At 44.9% G+C, this 20,864-nt stretch overlaps 1 long non-coding RNA gene across 1 annotated transcript; it reads right to left on the reverse strand.

Moving 5' to 3' along the window:
• Nucleotides 1-648: 648 nt before the first annotated feature.
• LOC141424074 (uncharacterized) lies at nucleotides 649-12,908 on the reverse strand. Its single transcript, XR_012448901.1, has 5 exons — nucleotides 9,491-12,908; nucleotides 5,991-6,886; nucleotides 4,717-4,778; nucleotides 3,765-3,883; nucleotides 649-2,631 (listed from the first exon to the last, which is right to left on the reverse strand). It is a non-coding gene; the product is annotated as an uncharacterized lncRNA (long non-coding RNA).
• Between the last annotated feature and the right edge of the window lie 7,956 nt (nucleotides 12,909-20,864).

Here is a 20,864-nt window from a genome sequence, read left to right on the forward strand (position 1 = left end):
TCCTTTTTGCTTTAAGCTATTTTTCAGACAGATTCATGCTTTTACCCAGGGCCAGTTTCTGACTAAAATCCTCCTACCTACACATTTGCCACCATGCCCAGCTGTGACATTTTGACTCCTTGAGAATCCAAACACTGATAGGGACCATTTTTCTCTCTTCCTTTTAAAAGTGAGCTACTTAATTTTTTTCCCTCTGTATCTTCCTTCTTTCTCCTTTTTTCCCATCCTGGTCCCATATTTTGTAACAGAATGCTGAATGGTAAGTTTAATCAACACAGAAATATTCTGTATATAAAAAAGGAAAAGACATGGAATGGTGGGAGATAGTAGAAAACAGAAGGCTAGTATCATTTTTCCCACCAAAGGGATGAGTTACATTACAAGCTAGGAATCAGATCTGGGACATCTATGAGAAAACACCTTTTTCACTTTGACCCAGTCCTGTAGAACACAGAGCCCAGGTCAGGGCATCAAGAAATCAAAGTTCTATCTCTGGCTTTGTCACTGTATTAATTCTGGGCAAGCCTCTTCTCACCTAACAGGGTCATTTTCTTTATTTCTCAAAAAAAAGTTTTTAGTTCCTGAAGACATCTGCAACTTGAAAGTGTTGAAGTTGAAAGGTTGCCACCATTCACAGCTACTGATGGACTGTTGACAGAGATGTGAGCTTCACCCTGACAAAGATTCTTTGCATGGTCAAACTTTAGTCAAGCTTTTGTACCTCCTCCAGGTCCACCTGTGCACCTTTTATAAAATCTAGTTTCAGCAAAGATCTCCTAGGCTCAATATCTGATCATCCTGGATATCAGACTAGCTTCCTCATTTGTCCACCATCTCCATGTGGTATCCAATCACCTGCCTGTTCACAGCAAGACTCCTCCTGTTAGGTCAGCTCAGCAAAGTCCTTACCGTGGATGCTCCTCTTAGGAAATGAGCACTGTCTGACAATGACCTGTCCCTGTTACTATCTTCAGCAGTTCATGGGGGTGAACATCTACAATATTGGTTAGGGATTTGGTTATATTTTACTAAATACAAGTGACTTTCTATTTTATAATATTCATACCATCATCCTACACTTGTAATCAGAGGTAGAGTCTTCACAACCTTGAACCTTTCCAAAAGCTCTTGCACACTTCCTACATCAGGTTCTTCCCAGACAAGGTTGGAAGTCTTTCAGATGTGTCCTTGACCCTGCAGAAATCAATTCAAGGACACATATTCTGGGCTCTGGAATGGTTAATTTCACTTTTCTCCTTCCTGCTATGTAAATGAATAAATCTTACTACAGTGTTTACCAAAAAAAAAAAAAAAAAAAAGTTGGCTTTAAAATAAGAAGATACCACTGAAAGCATCACTGGCACATGGAAGGTGGGGGAGGGGTGAATTTTCTGTGAGTAGTCTGCCCACGGGATACAGCTCTGCCTGGCCTTGAGTTGATTAACTCGAGTGCCTGGTGGATAAATAGTCCGCAAGTAGCACTGTGTAGCCTTCAATGCTTCATAATTTTCTTGACTATTGAGGAATCAAAAGATAAGAATTTAATCTAATGATTAAAAAGAGTCAAGGGGAGTGATTATGAAGATTAAAAATACTGGAGGCATAGATACAGTTCCCAGACACAGTGTTTTCCAGAAGCCCATCCAGTTCTGGGTTCAAATAGCTCAGCAGAGGCTGGCTTCTGCCTCCTATGTGGTATCTTTCCTATATTTCACCTTGGAAGAAGATGGTGACATCCATTTTATCACAGTTCTCCTCGGTTCCCATCCCTCTTTGAAGGCTCTTATTGTACTTGGAGATTTCTCAGTAGACTTCCAGACTGGGATAGGGAGAACTGTGGTCTCCGTGGCTTTTATTAGAGAACTAGAGAAGAGATAAACAAACAACAAAAGTGGAGAACACATGTGGACACAAGCATGTATATTTGAAAACAAGTAATCAAATTGGTACACAGGGCCTTCTCCCTTACTCCATTAACATACCACAGAATCATACAACTATGCAAATGCATGTGCAGGCAGTGGTGAATAAAAAGATATACAGAGGTGACTGTGCTCACAGCCACACCAGAAATCAAACGGCTTTCCCATTGCAAGGTTAGATATCAAACAGTCCTTGACTTCTTCTACTCCCAGGCCTGTCCTTCACCAGCAGTCATGACTGCATGACTACCAGTTGTAGAATCCAAGGACCCAAAGGTTAGATGTGGGGAACCAATAAGACAGTCCCTCCTACGAGGGGCGCCTCACAGACAATTATAATTCCATGTGAGACGTGCTCTAACAGATGTGAGCATGGGAGGCTGATCCATTTTTTTTCTCCTGGACTCTCTAATAGAGGTAATTCGCTTCCTTTCTTAATTGGATGAAAGTCCAGTTCCAGAAGGATCTGCTTGGCACAGTGGGCTGGGAGCCATTCTGTCTTTTGCCTAAGTCTTCATGGGGACAGCTCTGCTAGCTGTAGTCCTTAGTCCTCTCCTTTAAGTCAGCTTCACTGCTTATTCCTCAGGTATGTCTGGTGGTAGCAGTTGAGAAGAAGGATGATGAGGCCAAGGGTGTGCAGGTGGATGGCATTAAGTAAGAGGTACTTGATGGAGATACTGTATTAGGAGTGGTCAGCTATGGCCACAACCTGGACAAAAGAAAGAGTGGGAGGGATAAGAGGGTAGAGCAGGACTGAGGAGGGGAAGGGATCCTCCCTTGGGCCCCCTCTTGTCTAGGGCCTCTATCCACCAGCAGTTCAGGAGAGGAGAACAGGTAAAGCCCAACCCATGAGTCTGAGACTCTTCCTGACCCCTCTTCTGGTTGGCTTCCTCTGTTTAATCCTATCCAGAATGTCACTGATGATCTCAATCCACCCTGAGCCTCCCTGAAGGACACCTCAGGATGTCTCTACCATCTGGCAATGATGGTCCCCAAGCCACAAAGCACCTGGGCACCTGTGCTTGTTCAGCGATCTCATGCTCACAGGATGTTAGTGTTTGGAGGTTACCTAACCAAGCACCTCATTCTATAGGTGGTGTGAGACTGAAGCCTGAGAGGAATTCACCTGATCAGAGTTCTACGTGAGTCCCACATCAGTGAGTCATGGTTGGTACCAGGATCAGGGGAGAAAGATGCGGAGATCCTGGCAAGTTGGGAGGCCTAGAAAGACCCAGGATGAGAAAGGTCAGATACCAGGTCACTGGTAAAGCCAAGAGCAGAGTCAAGGGCTCAGCCTAGGCCTCTGGAGCTAATGGGGTCTTCTGACCAGCTGGGGGCTGGTAAGATGTTTCTACCACATACAGGGCCACATGTAAGGCACCAGGTTGGCCAGTCCATAGTACAGGTACATGGACTGTACATGTATGTACAAAAAATTAAGCATCTGGATGAAGAAGGCTGCAGAGTGGGATGGGAGGGATGAAGAAAAGTAAATGGAGATGAGCTTAGACATGGATGAGGTTTTCTCTTTCATGTTTCAATCCTCAGACATGGATGAGGTTTTCTCTTTCATGTTTCAATCCTCGCAATGATGGTCTTAAAGCCACAGAGAGAATATTTCAGTCTTCTGCACTCTCTGTAATTCCAAGCAGCCGGGGAGGAGTAGCTAGGAGCAACAGAGATGCAATGGGGGAGAAGCCTGGTCTCATGGCCTCAGGAAAGGGGTATCTTAGAGATAAGCAGTCACAGTACATGGTTCTCAGCTCCCAAGCTGGCACTCAGCCCAGCAGACACCTGCCTCAGAGACAAGGCCTGGGACCTGCCCAGGGGGGCATCCCTTACCTCCATAGACCATCTGGCACACATTGGACTTGGGGCCACCAGTTAAAGAGCATGGTGCTATGGTGGTAGACAGGCCGGGAGATGAACCAACCTGCCTTCTTTCATAATATAAACAAGACCTGGAAAGGAAGAAAATAGGATGTTAATTCTGACGTCTTCTTTCTCTTATTTTCCTGGGGCCTCAACTACCCCTTTGAGGCCTGGTTTACTAAAGGAGAAACTAAAATGAAAGAAAAATAACAGAAGTTAAACATGTTTATCACCTGCTGTGTGCCAGACACAGTATATGAATAAAAATCATTTGCATACTACATAATATTATGCTGTTTATCCACCTCCCCATCTCCATTTTACAGATGGGGAAACCTGAGTTACTGAAAGATGAAGGTACACAACTAATAGGTGTCCAAACTAGGATTTGAACAGTAGGGTTGCAGAGACTGGGATCCTTCAAACATCCTATCCTACCTCCCAATATACTGGAGAGGGAATTCAACAAAAGATTGATAAGAAAGAGCTCCTTCCTCTCAATGCTACTCCACCATTATGACCTCAACCTATCCACTGGATCCTGAAAACCCTCTGGATTTACAAGCAGGGTTCCTTCCCTTGGTAACAAGTAAGGATAGCTTTTGTTGTTTGAGGACCCTTCCTATATAATATCACTTTTTAAATCTGTTCGATCTGCCATTTTAATGCAACCTAGAACCTTGTTGGTAATGGAAGCAAATGTCCACTTCTATGTAGATACACAGGTAAAGAGTGTGAACCCATGGGAGCCTGTGGCAGTGAGAAGCTACCTCAGTATGTGAGCGTCTTCCTCAGCCAGGTGCTGGAACCAAGACTTTACATCTGACAGGGAACTGGAGGAAAGCATTGGCACTTGGCATGTGAGTACCCCACACCTGGCTGATGTAACTCCCTACAGCAGTCAATGGGTCTGAAATCTTACCTTGTCAGGCAATTCAACAGCCTTTGAGATGCACTTCCAGCACAAGCTTGCCACCTGCTGGACTGGAAGGAGAAGTTCGATCAGACTACTGTCTTGAGGGTAGCTCAGCTAGCCCCCAAAGGGTACCATTCAGCCCTGTTTTTTTCTGTGCACTTCCTGTTCCCATAGGGCCTGCCCAGCTGCAAGCCAATGCCTGTTAGCCAAGGAATGAGGGTGACACTGGAGGACTTCCAAAAGTACCCAGTGAGGCAGAACAGATAGATGAGGAGACAGGGAAATATTATTTTAATAAATATTTAAAGGGTCTGACTCAAACATTGAAATGAGGAAATAAAAACTGAAAAGCCAGAACAGCCAGTCCCCTCCCATCTCCATTTAGAAGCTATGTTACAAGAACAGGGAGACATAAAGGAGCTACCTGCTTCTGCTTTCCTCTTTAAGATGTTCACAAGCTCCTAGGCTCCTTGGATGGGTGGAGAATAATCACGTCTAGCACAGAAAAGTCCTAAAGCACACCTATTGTATCTGTTTTGGGTGGCCAGAGTGACCCCTCCCTGTTTTAACAGCCATCTCAGCCACCCAGATCCATTATTATCTTTGACCACGTGTATTCCCCCAGCTCTCCAGTATAAGACTAAGAGATGAGGACCACCATTTTGAATCTTTACTCCCATTTCCTGCATGAGGCCAAGAAATTTTTCTCTTTTTTTTCATTTCTCCCCACTTTTATCTTGTTATATTAAATTTTGCTATTATTTTTACAACAATTTTTGTGTCTTGTTTGAATTCTTCTCCTGCCAAACACAAGAACCAAAGTATTTTTCTGGTAACACCCAGCCCAATCTCAAGCTGATGGGTATCTTGTTTACTGAAAAGCAGATTCTTAAACTGGGCATGGTGGTGCATGCCTGTCACCCCAGTGCTCTGGAGGCAGAGGCAGGGGGATTGCAAAATTTGAGGTCAGAAAGGGCTACATAGTGAGATTCAGGCTAGCCTGACTATATTGGAAAACACTATTTCCAAAAAAGAGGAAGGAAGTGTTAGGGTGAACAAAAGAAAGCCATGCTAGAAATGGACCCCCTCCCCACTTCGAAAGTGACTTGCTGGAAATTCTCCACCTGGCCCTAAAGGAAAATAGACATCTACCTTTAGCCATTTACTAGAAACTCCCCACCTGGCCTAGAGAGAATGACAAGCCCTTATTATCTCAGGAGGGTAGGAAGGCCATTGAGGATTATCCCGCCAAGTGACCTTCCTGGGACTTCTCCACCCACCTCATAAATATCCCCAGTCTGGAAGCCACTGGGAGCTCCAGCTCTCTTGCTGGGATCCCTCTTCCAGGACCACTGCTCCACAAACTCTGTGCTGGCTTATGAACTGTCTCCCTGTGTATCCATCCTGGGCCTCTTTCATTTCTAACAGGAAGGAATGAATGGAGGGAGGAAGGAAGGAAGACGGGGAGGGAAAGAAGGAGAGAAGGAAGGAGGGAAGGATGGACAGAGGGAAGAAGCAAAGCAGATTCTTAATCCGTGTGCCTGGAGTGGAGCAAGAGACTGCATTTGAAACAAGCTTCCAGTGAAGCCAATGAAGCCAGCCAGTGAATGACAGTTGAGTTGTAAGACTTTATCCCACTATTCCAAATCCAGTGACTCCATTTCCCTACCTGGTGACCTGTCAAGCCTCAGCATTTTTGCTACAAGAAAGTTTTAGTTGGACTTTCAACTGAAACAAGAACAGTTGACAATAATAAAGTAGACATGACCCTACAATACTACCACTCGGCTCTGTCCCAGCCCTGCGCTAAGCCCACACACGTCTAGGTCACTCTTCTTTCCAAAGCTTCCTCTTATAAAGTAGGAATTGTTATTCTTGCTTTAGACATAAGAAGATTGAGGCTCCAAAAAGTTACGTGTCACATAGCAAGTTATTGGCAGAGCCAAGCAAAACTAAGGCCTTGAGTAGTTTGACTCCAAAGCCTGCCAGGGGGTCCACCGCCTCCCGCAGGCCCACGTGACGCCACCTTGATCGAGTTCTTGTTACAAAGTGACTCCCCCTTCCATTTCAGGCTTACCTCTCATCCCTGCCATACCCTCATGTCCAGACTGTTCAGGCTGTGGTTCACTGACTGGCAGAAGTAGCTGTGGCCAGCCAGGAGGGAAGTAACCATGAACTAGAAGGAAAGGGAAAGAGAAAGATGAAGTCATAAAACCTGCTCCACCACAGTGAGACCTGACCCTCAGGGCCAGCGAGGCTGATACCAGACTTGCTCACGTCCTGGACACCACTGCTTCTTTCCACACACCCCCCCCCCCACCAGTGACACTTGGTAAGCTTTGATAACCATATTATTTCCATGAGTGGCTAGATCAGAGGCTGGGATTTACACACATCTTCTTGGTGTCTGATTTTTTTTTTAATGTGGGTCAATATGGACACAAATGTGGACCACTCTGGATGCCTACAATGTGTGAGACCCCAAATTAGAAGCCAGGGGTTTGGGTGAGTCCAAGGCTATGCCTTGCCCCCAAGGAGCACAGAGCAAGCGTTGAGGCTGGAGGAAGCAATACAGACTTCTAAGGTATCATGAGAAGAACAGCAGGTGTCCAGAAGTCAGCAGCAGTCTGAAGGATGCAGAGACCTCTGCAAATAGTTTCATGGTGGGGCAGGCATGTGTAGAGTTTGGAATTGGATCCTAACTTCTGGGTCTACTGAGATGAGTGTGTCAAACTTCCAGGTGAGTAAGATTAGTGGGAATGTGGTGGAAATTCCTGCTTGGAGGACACAGCCCATCAAAGCTGAAAGGGAGTCAGTTACTAAAGCATCTTGAAAGCTATTGTAAGGTGCTTGGTTGTATTATTTATTGATTTAGCAATGGTGTGTGGAGTGGTACTAAGCATTTCTCCATACTGACCACTGTTCTGAGTACCCTGTCACATTGATTTAAAACAAAGCAGATAAAAATGCCTGTCTGGAGGGCCTTTACATTCTGGTCATTCAGGCAAAGGGAGCTACAGAGGGGTTCTGATCAGGAAGCTGACGTGGGCATGGCAGAGTTTTCAAAGGATTGGGGGATGCTGAGTGCCTTGTCCCCACCATTCAGTTCTCCAGAACAGAACTCATGTTTTATGATATTGCTCCCGTGGTACCAGTCATTCTGCCGGGGTTGTCATTAGAGATTAATTAGTACACAGGCCCAGCCTGTATAATTTGGAAGGAGTTAGGCTAATTTGTCAATCAGAGAGCAGAAGGAGAAAGACCAGAGTCACAGGTGTGTGGGCTCATCCTCCACTGGTTCTCAAGGTAGGAGGAGGGCTGGTCTGCAGTATTTGCTGATGTCTATGCAGTGGAGTCTAAATAGTCCCACGGCAACTGACTTCTAGTTACTTAGTATGATGTCCCTGAACAAGGACTTGGGAAGAGATGCAGCTGGAGAAGCTGACTACAGCCTGCCACAGAGAATACAGGCCTGTAGCAAGAGCTTGGAAAACCTAAGGGGTTTGGGGTGGGTTGGGGTGGGGGGAGCCAATGACCTGGCCTTTGGGGAAGATGGGAAAGACTTGCAGAGAGATGACAAATGGCTTGAATCTAAAGGACGTGCAGGTATTGGCCAGTCAGGGGGCCAGGGGAGAAGAGTGCTCTGGCAGAGGAACAGTTATGAGTTATGAGTTATGAGGGTCTGATGGAGTATAGAACTGTGGGGGCTGGAGAACCATCGGGTGTTGGATGATGGAAGCGTGTAGGGCTGCTGGGAGTGGAGGAAGGTGAGACTGGAGAGAGAGGCTGAGACCAGAGAGGCCTATAGAAGGGACCCTGGATGGGAAGTCATCAGGGTCCCCAACAAGGAATGTGTGATCCTTTTGGTGTTTTGGGTGGGTCACACCATGGTAGTGTAGAGGATGGACTGAAGATGAGCTGAGAGATTGTGAGAGGGTGGGCAGTCTCAGCACCTGCTTCTCCTGCTGGACTGTGTTCCCTCCCTACTGGCTCACGGAGGTGAGGGAATATTGCAAATGGAGGGTACCAGCTCTGCAGCCAGGACATCCTGGTTAGAAATCTGTCTCTTGCCACTTGCTATGCTATTTAACCCCCTTGTACCTGGAACAGGGCTGTCATGAGGATTACAGGAGCAGATCCTTTAAAGTATGCAGGGCAGTCTCTTACCCATAACAAGCACTGATTGTCACTACCTTCCCCCAAAAGCTTTCCCTGACACCCCCCAACCCTGGCCCAGAGCCCAAGTTGATGCCCCTTCAGCCTGCCACTGCAGCAACTTTTCTGTTGTCTGCTCACAGTGAATTGTAATAGCTTGCTTCCCCAAATGTGAACTTCTCCAGAGGCAGGCATGCCTTGTCTGTAGGTTCCAGCACAAGCTCAGTATGAAGTTGCTGAGTGACTGCCTGCAAGGCATCTGGAAGGAGCACCAGGTTTGAGGGCTTGCTGAGCCAGGCACTGGCTAACAGGGCCCAGAGAGAAACAGGAAGCTGCAGTAGGCGTTTAGGTGTTGGTGGGGGGAGGTTGGAAAGACGGGATAATAGTGAATTCCACTCTTGATTTCCATTTCCCTCCACTCTTCCATTTAAGGGAATGGAGTATGGAAGTTGATCCCAGGGATGGGGAAGCCAAGGATGGAACCCAACCCCAGCTTTGCTATGTCCCAACCAAGGTGTTTCAACTTCCTGTGTAGGAAGCTTATGGTTTATGGGTTGACTGTACCTTGGGTGTTCCCAGAAGGAATAAACCCTAGAACTCCACAGGGACCCCTCAATAGTCTTACCTTACAGCATATATACCCTGAAAGTAACACCAGGTCCAAGTTGTAGACAGCAAGGGGTTCTGCCAGCCCCAGAGGGTCCCATCAGGATGTGAAGTCAGGATTGCCACCTGGAGAAGAAGTAGGGTGGCAGAGTGGCAACCAGGAATCATCCTTGAAGCTAGAGAGGCAAAAGGGAGGGATGACAGCCAGGCTGCCTGCCCACCAGCCTCCTCTCAGCCAGCTCCAAAGCCTGCTTGTCCCCTCCTCTTGTCTCCAAAATGTCTGACATTGTTTCCGCTGCCTGAGGAAACAAATGAAAGCTTCCATTTCATAACAGCATCTCCTACCTCCACTCTCTAAGGCTCAGGTGTATTTATTCCAGAGCTTTCCAGGGTTGTGGCCATCATGAGCATCTTTAAGTTAAGGCACGTTTTCTTTCTTATCCAAACTACCACCCTCTATACTTACTGCTTCCCTCTGTGGGTCAAAGAAGCCTGGGTTCCTTGGTCCCCAGCATGATCACTGGCGTCAGGGTCTCCCCACCATTCCTGCCTTTGGACATCAGATGACCACCTGCCATGGTCTCCATGGGGACACACCATGGGTCATATATGTCCCAATCCTTTGTTGTTCTATTTGGGATTTCCAGCCCCTGCCAGTGACCTCAGGATTGCAGGGATCAAGAGACAGGGTTGTGGATATTGTATATCAAGCAAGGGGTCAGTGGGGGACACAGAGGTTCTTATTTCCCTCTCCTCTCTTGCTCTAAGGGACAGCTCCTTCTGAGCATCCCTGGGCTCCCCACCTCTCACTGGGCCAACCACCCCCAGTCCTCCAGAGTTTCACTTACTCCTGGGGCTTCTCCATGACTCCTCTGTTCGATGGCTAAAGATGCATCGCAGTGCTGCATGCTGATGGTGGAGCTGAGCGAAGGGTCCTCTGGGCTGGCTGGCTCATGGGTGGTCTCACCCTCCCCTCCCGGAAGCCCTTTACTCCTGTCTTCTGATCTGTCAATGAGCCCCAGCCCCTGCACACATACATTCATATACTCATTCATTTACAGGCAAACAGCACAAACACTGAGAACCCAGAGTGGAGGCTGAGGTCCGGGTCCAGGTCCAGGCCCTGCCTGGGCACCTGGCCATTCTCACAGCCCAAGGGAGAAAGAGAACAAGAGGCATTGTGGGACCAGAAGAGGGACACAGCTCCAAAAAGGGGCGAGGAGGAACTCAGGGTGGTTGGTGCCATGGGGAGTTAACTCCTACCAATATGTGCCATTACCCACAGTGCCACACTCTTCCCTCTTAGCAAAGGTGCTCATTCCAGAGATACAGGTGTGGGTCAGGGCAACACCTGCACCCTGCCTCTACCAGGTTAGGCCCCTCTCCCTCATCTCAGGTTGGAATCACCTTTCTCCTTCTGTCCCCACTTCCCACACAACAAAGAATTGGGCATCTGTTTTTTGCATCCTTCCTCTAGCTCTCCACTCACCAACCATTTGAGAGTGTTGGGGGTACTTGGAAACCCCAGATCAAAGCCACCATCTTCCTCCCACCCCACCTCTACCAACTTGAACTTAGTAAAAACTGACTAAAATGGCTATCCAAATAACCTCTCTTTACAAGATGGGGAGGGGAACAAGTTTAGAAGCCAGATTACTGAATGAAGGAGCCCAGACAACCTACACCCTATATCTTATCCACAATGACTCAAGGGAAGCTTCTAGAGCCAGGCTATGTAGACTACAGTGCCTCAGTATCTCCTTCTGGCACTATGGTCCTGAGTAGACTTAGTGGCCATGTAATCCCTAGATTACTCATTCAGGGCTAAAAGGATTAAGAGACCCGAAGACCTGAAAAAGAGAATGGCTGTTCAGAAACATGGTTGGTTACACATGCAGCTACAGACCCTCACTCTGCCCTGCCCTGAAACCAGTTGGGAAAAATCCCCAGCTGGGCTCTCATCAGAGACAAGTCTTTGTGTTCCTTCTCCCCATAATCAAGTGATATTTGCTATAGAATCAAGTTGAAATTACTACAATGAGACTCAAGGCCACCCTTGTTCAAATCATACTCTCCTCATTAAAGATCCATATGCTACTTTTGTCACCTGGTCTTCTTGCTTCCCCACCACACACACTCATTTCCACTCCTCTGACATGTGCCCTTCCTGCTCTACTTTCTGCTCAAATCCCTTTAACCTAAGCCCCTCTGTCCTCAGCTGCAAAGTCCCCCACTTTTCCCCTTCCCCCTCAGCCCCATGACAGGCACTGGCAATACCATGGACTTTAGCCTGAGAGTTTATTCTTCATTGAAATGACCACATAGACTGAAGAAAACAAAAGGGAACTTCTAGAGATGGTGTGTCAGGAAGGTATAATCTATCCAGCTAAAGGTTCGATGTCTCATGGTGCTAGCTTTCATCTGTGTCTTCACGCTACCCACTCCTGACACATAGATAACACCTTATGGTTTTTACAGGAGACCTTTGGAAGTTCACCCCATGTAGGACCTGAGAGCCTGTGACACCACTTTTCCCCCAGAAAGCAGACTGAATGAAGAAAATGGGACTAAATTTTAGGTGACACCGAAGGCTGGGGTCCTTTCTCAGGGCTCAGCCAAGCGTGTGCTACGAAGGAGACGTTCACTGATCACCAGCCTCCTCTCCACATTAAATGCCTGTTGGACTTAGAGATCACATAGATTAGAGAGAAGTATGTCTATCAACCTCCCACAGCCGTCACTGGATGCCACCATAGATTCAATCTTCCCCAAGCAAAACAATAAAGGGCACAAAAGCCTCACCCCCTCTGTTCTTCAACCCACTATGCTCACAGAATGCCAGTTACAGCCTTCAGGAAAACACTTGGCCATCTATCTGCCTCCACTGCTCAATGAGTCAAACCACCCCTGAGATCCTGATGAAGGACAGGATGCTTACCTGAGCACTGAGTGCTGGAAATTGTGTGTGCAAATTCTAGCATCATAAAAAATGGTCCACTTATATAGCATACCATAACAAGAGCTGAGGGTTATAAACCATTACCATGCACCAAGCACCATTCTAAACATACACGAGTGCATTTCAGCCTCACACCCACCCTATGAGGCAGGTACCACAGACACCCCCTTTTACTGATAAGGAAACTGAGGCACAGAAAGGTTAAGTAACATGTCAAACACCGCAGAGCTAATAAATAGTAGGTCCAGGATTCGACCCATACAGTCTGGTTCCAGAGCCCATGGGATTAACATGTGCACTGCACTGTGTCTTGATGGTTTGTTTTATTGAGATGAAAAGAATCAAGGGGTGTGTTGATGCACAAGAAGAGGAAACCCCAACTTATCAAGTTCAAAATAAAAATTTTTGTATAGGTTCTCACAATAATCCTGTGTAAGTAGCAATAAAAATCATCCCTCCCTTCTTCCTTCGTTCCCTCCCTCCCTCTCCCCTCTCCCTCCTTTTTCCTTCCTGATGTCCATCTGTACATTATTCATCTCTCTCTCTCTCTCTCTCTCTCTCTCTCTCTCTCTCTCTCTCTCTCTCTCTCTTTCAGCTTGCACAGGATTTTATTGGACCAGAAAATCATCATTGTTTTTATGAAACATCACACATGACTGTTGTAGCTAGTGAAGATGCAGCAGGACAGAACTCCATTCCCAGCTTGAACTGGAAGCCATCACAATGGGCTCTTATTTCTCCACAGAAGGATGCCACCAAGGGCACCACACTCTGTCCCCACAGCAGGTCCTCTGCATCAGGACCCAGAGCAGTGTCTTTCTCACTCAAAACCAAGAAGGGCTGTGCCTCTCAGGGCTCAGTGTGCAGCCTCTCTGGACATCACAGAGATTTCCAGGCACTGATCTCATCTTTAACTTCACTATATTCTTCACACATTTTGTTCCTCTCACGAAATTTCATTTATCCTTTTGTTTCATGATTATTATTATAATTTGCCTCAAAATTTTGAGAAAGTGACAGACTGGAGGCTGTCAAACTAATTAAGCATGTATAAATAAAGCAAAGTAGACTTTGATCCATATTGCTATGGATTAAGTGACTTATCAGAGCCACAACCAGTAAAAGGGGAGCCAGGCCAGGTCATAGTCACCCACCATGACTTCCACCCCTCTGATTCTGGGCGCTCTTGGTAATTGCAGGTGAACGATTTAGTCTGCTAACTTCACAGAAGTCCCTTAAGTGCACGTGAGTCTCATTGAGCTATCTTTAACAGGAGGCACATTTTTCAATAAATTCCAGCCTGACAAACTTTCTCCTGAACCGAATCTTCCAAAAGACCAGAGGAGAATGTGTGTGACTGTGTATGTGTGCATACATACAGACATCAATTCGTGTATAGTTTAACATAATTTCCTTCAAATAACTTTCTAAGTTTCTGTCTCCATCTTGTTATGTTTGGTATGTCAACCCACACCCGTTTTTGTCTGCTTTTCTCGGCCTATTTTCTCACCTTGACAATCAGCAAGACCGTGCAGCAGAAACAACAGAGGGTACTGGGCAGTGACTGCTGGGGACAGAGGGGTGAGGGGAGTAAGCCCTGATAGGCAAGGGAAGGAAGTGCCAAGGTCAAGGTGAGGAAGAAGCTAAGCAGGGGTGAGATGCAGGGGTGAGATGAGGAGGGGTGATTTAGGATGCCTCTATATGGCCAAGCTTCTCCTGGACCCTAGTAAACCCGAGGTGACACACTGCACAGTCTTTCAGCATCCTTCACTGTGTGCTGAGAGGAAGCAGCCCAAGGTGTGTGGGTTTAATTTGACAACAGAAAGCCCAGGCCGGCCTCAGTTCTCATTTTGCCCCTAGATTCTCCCGGCTCTTGATGCAGAGGCAGGCTTTGCTGCCTTGCAGCCTCTGACCATCTTCCCCTCCCCAGTCAAGCTGAGAGTAGAGAGTTAATTGTAAGAATGGCTCACAGGTGCCTCGTTGGCATTCCTGCCAGCCTCGTGCATGCAGCGAAGGGTCTCTGTGCGATGTGGACTATTACTAACAGGGCTAACTAAATCATTCATTTTATTAGCAACAGAGCTTGCCAGATAATTGTGCGACAGGCAATTATCAGTCGTGCACATTCCGGGAAGGAGTGTGGTTGGCTCATTGGCAGCAGAGCTGCTGAGAGAAACATGAGACAAAGTCGAAACCACCACAGCAGCCTAACCCTCAAGATGAGCTGCTCTTTTGGGCCTGTAGTTTTATGACTTGGCCGGGGGCGGCGGGGAGAGGAAGGGAGGGAGGGAGAGAGAATGAGAAAGAGAAAATAAGAGAGAACTAAGAATCAGAGAGACAAAGAATCAGGTTTGCTTCTGGCACAGATTCCCTGGGTGACCTTGACATCCCCCTCCTATTTTGAGCAATGCTCCAAATTCCATCATTCACCATCTGTGCCTTGCTGCAAATCTGATCTTTACAGGTCAGCCACAGCCATCTTCCTAGTACACTAATTTCACCAAGTAGCTGTCTTATCAGGAAACAGAACGTATTCATTGCCTGTCAGTTTTAATCATAGCTGGAACCGGTACCAAAATTCTCATTGGGTGCATCGATAGATGATGGGCTAAATAAAATGTAGCCTATCCATACAAAGAAGTATTACTCAGCCACAAAAATGAATGAAGTACTGATACATGCTACAATATGGATGAAAACATTGTGCTAAGTGAAAGACACCAGCCACAAAAGGCCACATATGGTTTGATTCTGTTTATATGAAATGTCCAGAATAAGCAGGTCTAGAGGGAGAGAAAGTGGACCAATGGTTGCCAGGTGCTGGAAGAGAGAAGGGAGGAAACTGTGATTGACTGCTAGGAAACAGGAGGTTTCTTCTTGGGGTAATGAGATCATTGCAGAATTAGAGTGGTGATGGTCATATCGCTCTGTGAATGCACCAAAAGTCTCTGGCGAAGATGAATTTTATGGTATATGAACTTAAAAAAAAAATCTTCCCTAAATCCCAACCATAGGATTAGATGTGAGCTGCCAAGAGCTAGACTTGAAGGGCCAGAGATGCTGACCACTGATTGTTACCACACTTGTCAGCTCACTCCTGGGGACAGAACTGAACAGATACCATTGAGGTTCAATGTGACACTTTTTTCCAGGGGTTCTTTGGGCCAGCCTGTTAACAAAACAAGCACAATTTCTCATGTTGGCTGGATAATTAAATTAGCTCAATATTTTGAGTGACCCTTCTCCCCCTGAGAAGGAAAGTTTTGGGACATCCCAGAATGTTGCAATGAAGAGCAACAGGTTTTCCCTCAAGAGCTAGACCAAGAACATGTCCAACAAGGGGAGAGGGTGGATATGATCAATATACTTCATATGTGCATATAAAAATAGAAAAGAAACCTGTTAAAATTGTTTTTAAAAGGGAGGAGGAGCTTCGCACAACTGGCTCACACCGATAAATCTAACTACTCCGGAGGCAGAGATAGGAGGATCAAGGTTTGAGGCCAGCCTGGGAAAATAGTTAGCAAAACCCTATCTCTAAAATACTCAACACAAAAAATGGCTGGTGGAATGGATCACATGGTAGAGCACCTGCCTAGCACGTGTGAGGCCCTGAGTTCAAACTCCAGTACCACCAAGAGGAAAAAAAAAAGGAGAAATAAAAAGTAAAAGAGGGGGTAAATTTGATCAAAGTACACTATATGCATGTATGGAAATAGCATGATGAAATCACTTTGTACAATTAATACAAAAATATACAATATTAAAAAAGAGAAAACAAAGAATGTGTCCAATGAGATACTTCTTTATCACTTGAACTCACTTCCTCATCTTCAAATCATTCTACCTACTAAATCCCTTTTCCAGAATGAAGACTATCTTAGGTGTGGATTTCTATGCCGAACTCTATGAATGTTACAGTCTTATATAAACTCAATTTGAGTATTTCCCAAACTATTGCTATTATTATTCTCAAGGCATGTTTGGTAAAAGAAGAAAGCCACAAAATGAGTGTGTTGGGAATTGCTGCTCCAAGCTACAAGGAAAAGACATTTACAAAGAGATAAAGCATATTTTAGTGACTCTAGTGATCTGGATAACAGGGAACTACATAAGTAATTTCAGAGACATGTGATAAATAATTGGTTATATTTCTTTGCAGTCACCCCTTGAGGGTTTCTTTGATTCTATTTTCCCATCTAAAACCTAAGGAGAAATATTCATTGGTAGAATTCTTAAGGAATATTACTTCCTTAATGGCATTACTGACTTTTCACAACTGAGAAATAGTTCTGACTCAAGTGATCTCCAAATCTATTTTATTTTATTGTTAAACACACTGAGTTGGGAAGGGAAGGAAAGCTATCAGTAACATCACTTTATTATTTTTGAATGTTTCTCAAGACTGATCTGGGGAAGGAAGGAGTTCAGCCTTATGAAACTGAGTTTTGGGTTATGTGTGGAGTTGGGGTCCTGGTAGCACTGGCTTGTAGAAAAGAAACTAGGGAATGGTGTAAAAAGAGGATGGACCAGGATGACTGGGTTCCTGGAGTCTGGGCCCAGCTTTGCTTCTCTCATACCAAAAGTCTTGGCAAGACCATTTGTCCAGTCTCTGTGTCTCCCCACCTGTGAAATGAAGGGTCTAGAATACATGATTTGGTCTTCGTTCCCAAAGTGTTGTGACTTCCAGGCTGTGATCTCATCACGACATTGTGTGCTCCATACTACCAACCAAGAGGTGTGCTTTTCAGAGGGTTAAAATAAAGCACTTGTTACCAAAAAACATGTTCTGGTGTGTTGTCAGTGGGGTTAGTACCAGGCTAATTCCTGATTTGTGAGGTAATTATGGGCGAGGCAAAACTATCCCATTTTTTGTTGACTTCCTCTCTTTGAGTAATATCCAGTTCCCAGTTGCTTTGATGCATTTGCCAAGACTCAAATCCATTGACATATATCTGAGAAGGGTAGGGTGGGTGGGGACATGGGTGCCAAGGCAAGTGGATTTGGACCAGGACTGCCAGAAAAAATGTCCAGGGACAAACCAGAAAGCCTAAATCCAGGAAGTCCAGAGCCTGGGATACCAGGAAGAATGATATCACAGAACCCTTGAAGCAGAAGCTGCATCTTTATCTTCTTGCTATGGCTAATGCCAGGGCTACATTGGGAAGATAGGATCTGCCCTTCAGCACTGATATAAGGTAGAGACCAAGGCATCCAGTCAGCAAAGCATTCAGTCACATTGGGGTCACACGTCCCTTATACGCCAGACATTCTGTTTCTGCTCATAGAGCCCAAAAGACTCTCACAAGTTCTACTAAGAATGTTCTTAGCCTTAATGTGTGTGGAGCAGGAAGAGAGGCAATGTGGCATTTGGTCACTGAGAGAAGAAATGGGTAAAAAATCAGAATTAACAGCATCTAGTGGGTGTGCACTGTGAAACAGCATCTAGAATAACACAGACAGGCCTAAAATCCATATTAAATTGGTAACTTAATGCCACTTATGTAAATTAAATATGCATGCATACAAGATCATAATTCACATCCTGAAGGAATGCAAATAAATAAGAAGGTATACATTGACAACCCACTACTCAAGAGGTGGGATTGGGAGGATCTTAGTCTGAGACCAATCCCAGGCAAAAAGTGAGATCCTATCAGAAAAATAACTAAAGTAAAAAATGGCTGGGGGCGTGGCTCCAGTGGTAGATCACCTGTGTAGCAAGTGTGAGGCCCTGAGATTAAACATGACTACCACCAGAAAAAAAAAAAAAAAGAGAGAAAGAAAGAAAGAAAAAGAAGCTATTCATTTGAGCACATTAGGATGTTCCCTAGAGGGATGGGTCATAGGAATGGGGACAAAAGAGAATAAATGAATACATATATACGCTGTCCTCTGATAACTGGCTTATTTCACTTAGCATAATGTCCTCAACGTCCATGCATTTTGTAGCATGTATCAATATTTTTTTCTTTTTAAAGTTGAAAAATACTCCATTGTGGGTGTACACACATGCACACACAACACACACATGTGCGCCATCTTTTCTTTATCCATTCATCCGTTGATTGACACTTGGGTTATTTACATATCCTTCCTATTGTGAATAAAGCTGCAATAACAAGGAGTAGAGGTGTCTTTTTGACTTACTGATGTCATTTCTTTTGGATATATACCCCAATGTGGGATACATGGATCACGTGGCATATCTATTTTTCATGTGTTTTTTTTGGCTATACTAGGGGTTGAACTCAGGGTCTTGTTCACAATGAGTGGGGGCTCTTCCACTTGAGCTGCTCCACTAGCCCTTTTTGCATTGGTTTGAAATAGGGTTTTGCTTTATGCCAAGGCCTGCTGCCTGTACTGTGATCTTCCTCTTTGTGCTTCCCTGTGTAGCTGGGATGACAAGTGTGTGCCACCGTGCCCGGCCATTGGTTGAGATGGGGTTTCATGAACTTGTTGCCTGGTCTGGCCTTGAACCACAACCATCCTGAACTCTGCTTTCTGAATAGCTAGGATAACAGGCTTGCGCCACTGCACCTGGCCTACTTTTAGTATTTTGTGGAACCTTCATTCCATTCTCGGTAATGGCTGTACTAATTTGCATCCCCACTCACAGTGAACAACCATTCCTTTCCCTCCAATTGATCTAAATGCATGGATCTATTTCTAGGCCCCATAATCTGTTCCATTGGTCTGTATCTGTATTCTTATGCCAGTACCATACTGTTTTAATGACTATAGCTTTGTAAAATATTTTGAAATCGGGTAGTGTGATACTTCCAACTTTGTTCTTCTTTCTTAAGGTTGTTTTGGCTATTTGAGGTTCTTTGAGATTCCATAGAATCATAAGACTTTTTTTTCTATTTCTGTCAAAAGCACCACTGGAATTTTGATAGGGTTTACATTGGATCTATAGATCACTTTGGAATATATGGACACTTTAATAATATTAATTACTGTACTCAGGACACATTTCCATTTATTTGCATCTTCAATCTCTTTCATCAATGTCTGATAATTTTAGAGTACATCTTTTTCATAAACTCCTTGGTTAAATTTTATTCTTAGTTTTTTATTTATTTGTGTCTTCCCCCATGGTTTCTTAGTCTCACAAACACTTTGTCTATCATTTATCTTTTCAAAAGCCAACTATTAGCTTCATTTTATTTTCTATTCTTTTTCTAGTTTCTATTTCATTTATCTCTTTTCTGATCTTTATTGTCTTCTTCCTTCTCCTAACTTTGGGCTCAATGTGTTCTTGTTTTTCTAGTTCTTTGAGTTATATAACTAGGCTGTTTGTGATCTTTCCTTTTCATTTTTATTAGGATATATTCGTTGTACAAGGAGGGTTTCTTGTGACAATTTTGAAATAGGCTTACATCGTACATTGGTCAGATCACCCTCACAATCTCCCCCCACCACCCACAACGCCCTCCTCACACCACTTAAAGCACTTGCAAGTGTGGCTTCATCGTTCTATTCATACATGTATATGAAGCCCACCAACCATATTCCCTCACCTTCATCTCCTCCATTCACCCTTCCCCCTCCCATAACCACTCTCCATTGTGCCTAGGTTACAGTCTTGTTTTTCGTTATAAATTCCAAAAGCAATATTCAAAGTGGTTTCTCAATGTATCTCTGCTCTAATACTTTACTGCTTTTTCTTAATGTGAGCATTAATTCCTATGAATTTCTTTTTTTTTGCATCTCAAAATCTATTTTTTTAATCTCAAAATTTTTCTGATTTATTCTTTACCCTTGGTTGTCTAAAAGTGTGTGATTTAATTTCCATGGATTTGTGGAGTTTTCCGTTTTCCTCCCCAGTTTCATACTAATGTGGTTAGAAAGATACTCTGTATGATTTCAGTCTTCTTAAATTTATTAATAACTGTTTGTGACCTAGCAAATGATCTTTTCTGGAGAATGCTCTGTGTGCATGTCCGAAGAATGTGCGTTCTGCTGCCATGGATGGAATGCTCTGTATATGTCTGTTGGTCCATTTGATCTAAGTGCATTCTTTCCTTTTGATTTCCTGTCTAGATGTTTTATACATTGTTGAAAGTGGGGTATTGAAGACTCTTACTACCACTGTGGTGCTGTCTATTTCTCCCCTCAGTTCTCCCCTCATGGCTAACTTGGTCACTGTTGTGTCCTTACAGCCTGGAGCCACACCTACATATGGTAAAAACTCCACAAATGTTGGCTGAATGAATGAAAACCCAGGACCTGGAGTGTCCAGGTGATGACCCTACATGCTGGCCTAGCTTGACCCAGGTATTTCTGGGTCTCCAGGAAACCAAAGACACATGTTTGTCTTCCAGATCTGGTATCAGAGTTCCAAGCTTAGCCTTGAGCAGCCAGTGCCTTTTCTCCCTTGCCGCTAGGGGGCAGAGACTTCCCATGTATTCTGACAGCACCAGCCTTGACG

The sequence above is a fragment of the Castor canadensis genome, chromosome 6 (genome assembly GCF_047511655.1).
Source record: "Castor canadensis chromosome 6, mCasCan1.hap1v2, whole genome shotgun sequence".
Lineage (NCBI taxonomy): Eukaryota > Metazoa > Chordata > Mammalia > Rodentia > Castoridae > Castor > Castor canadensis.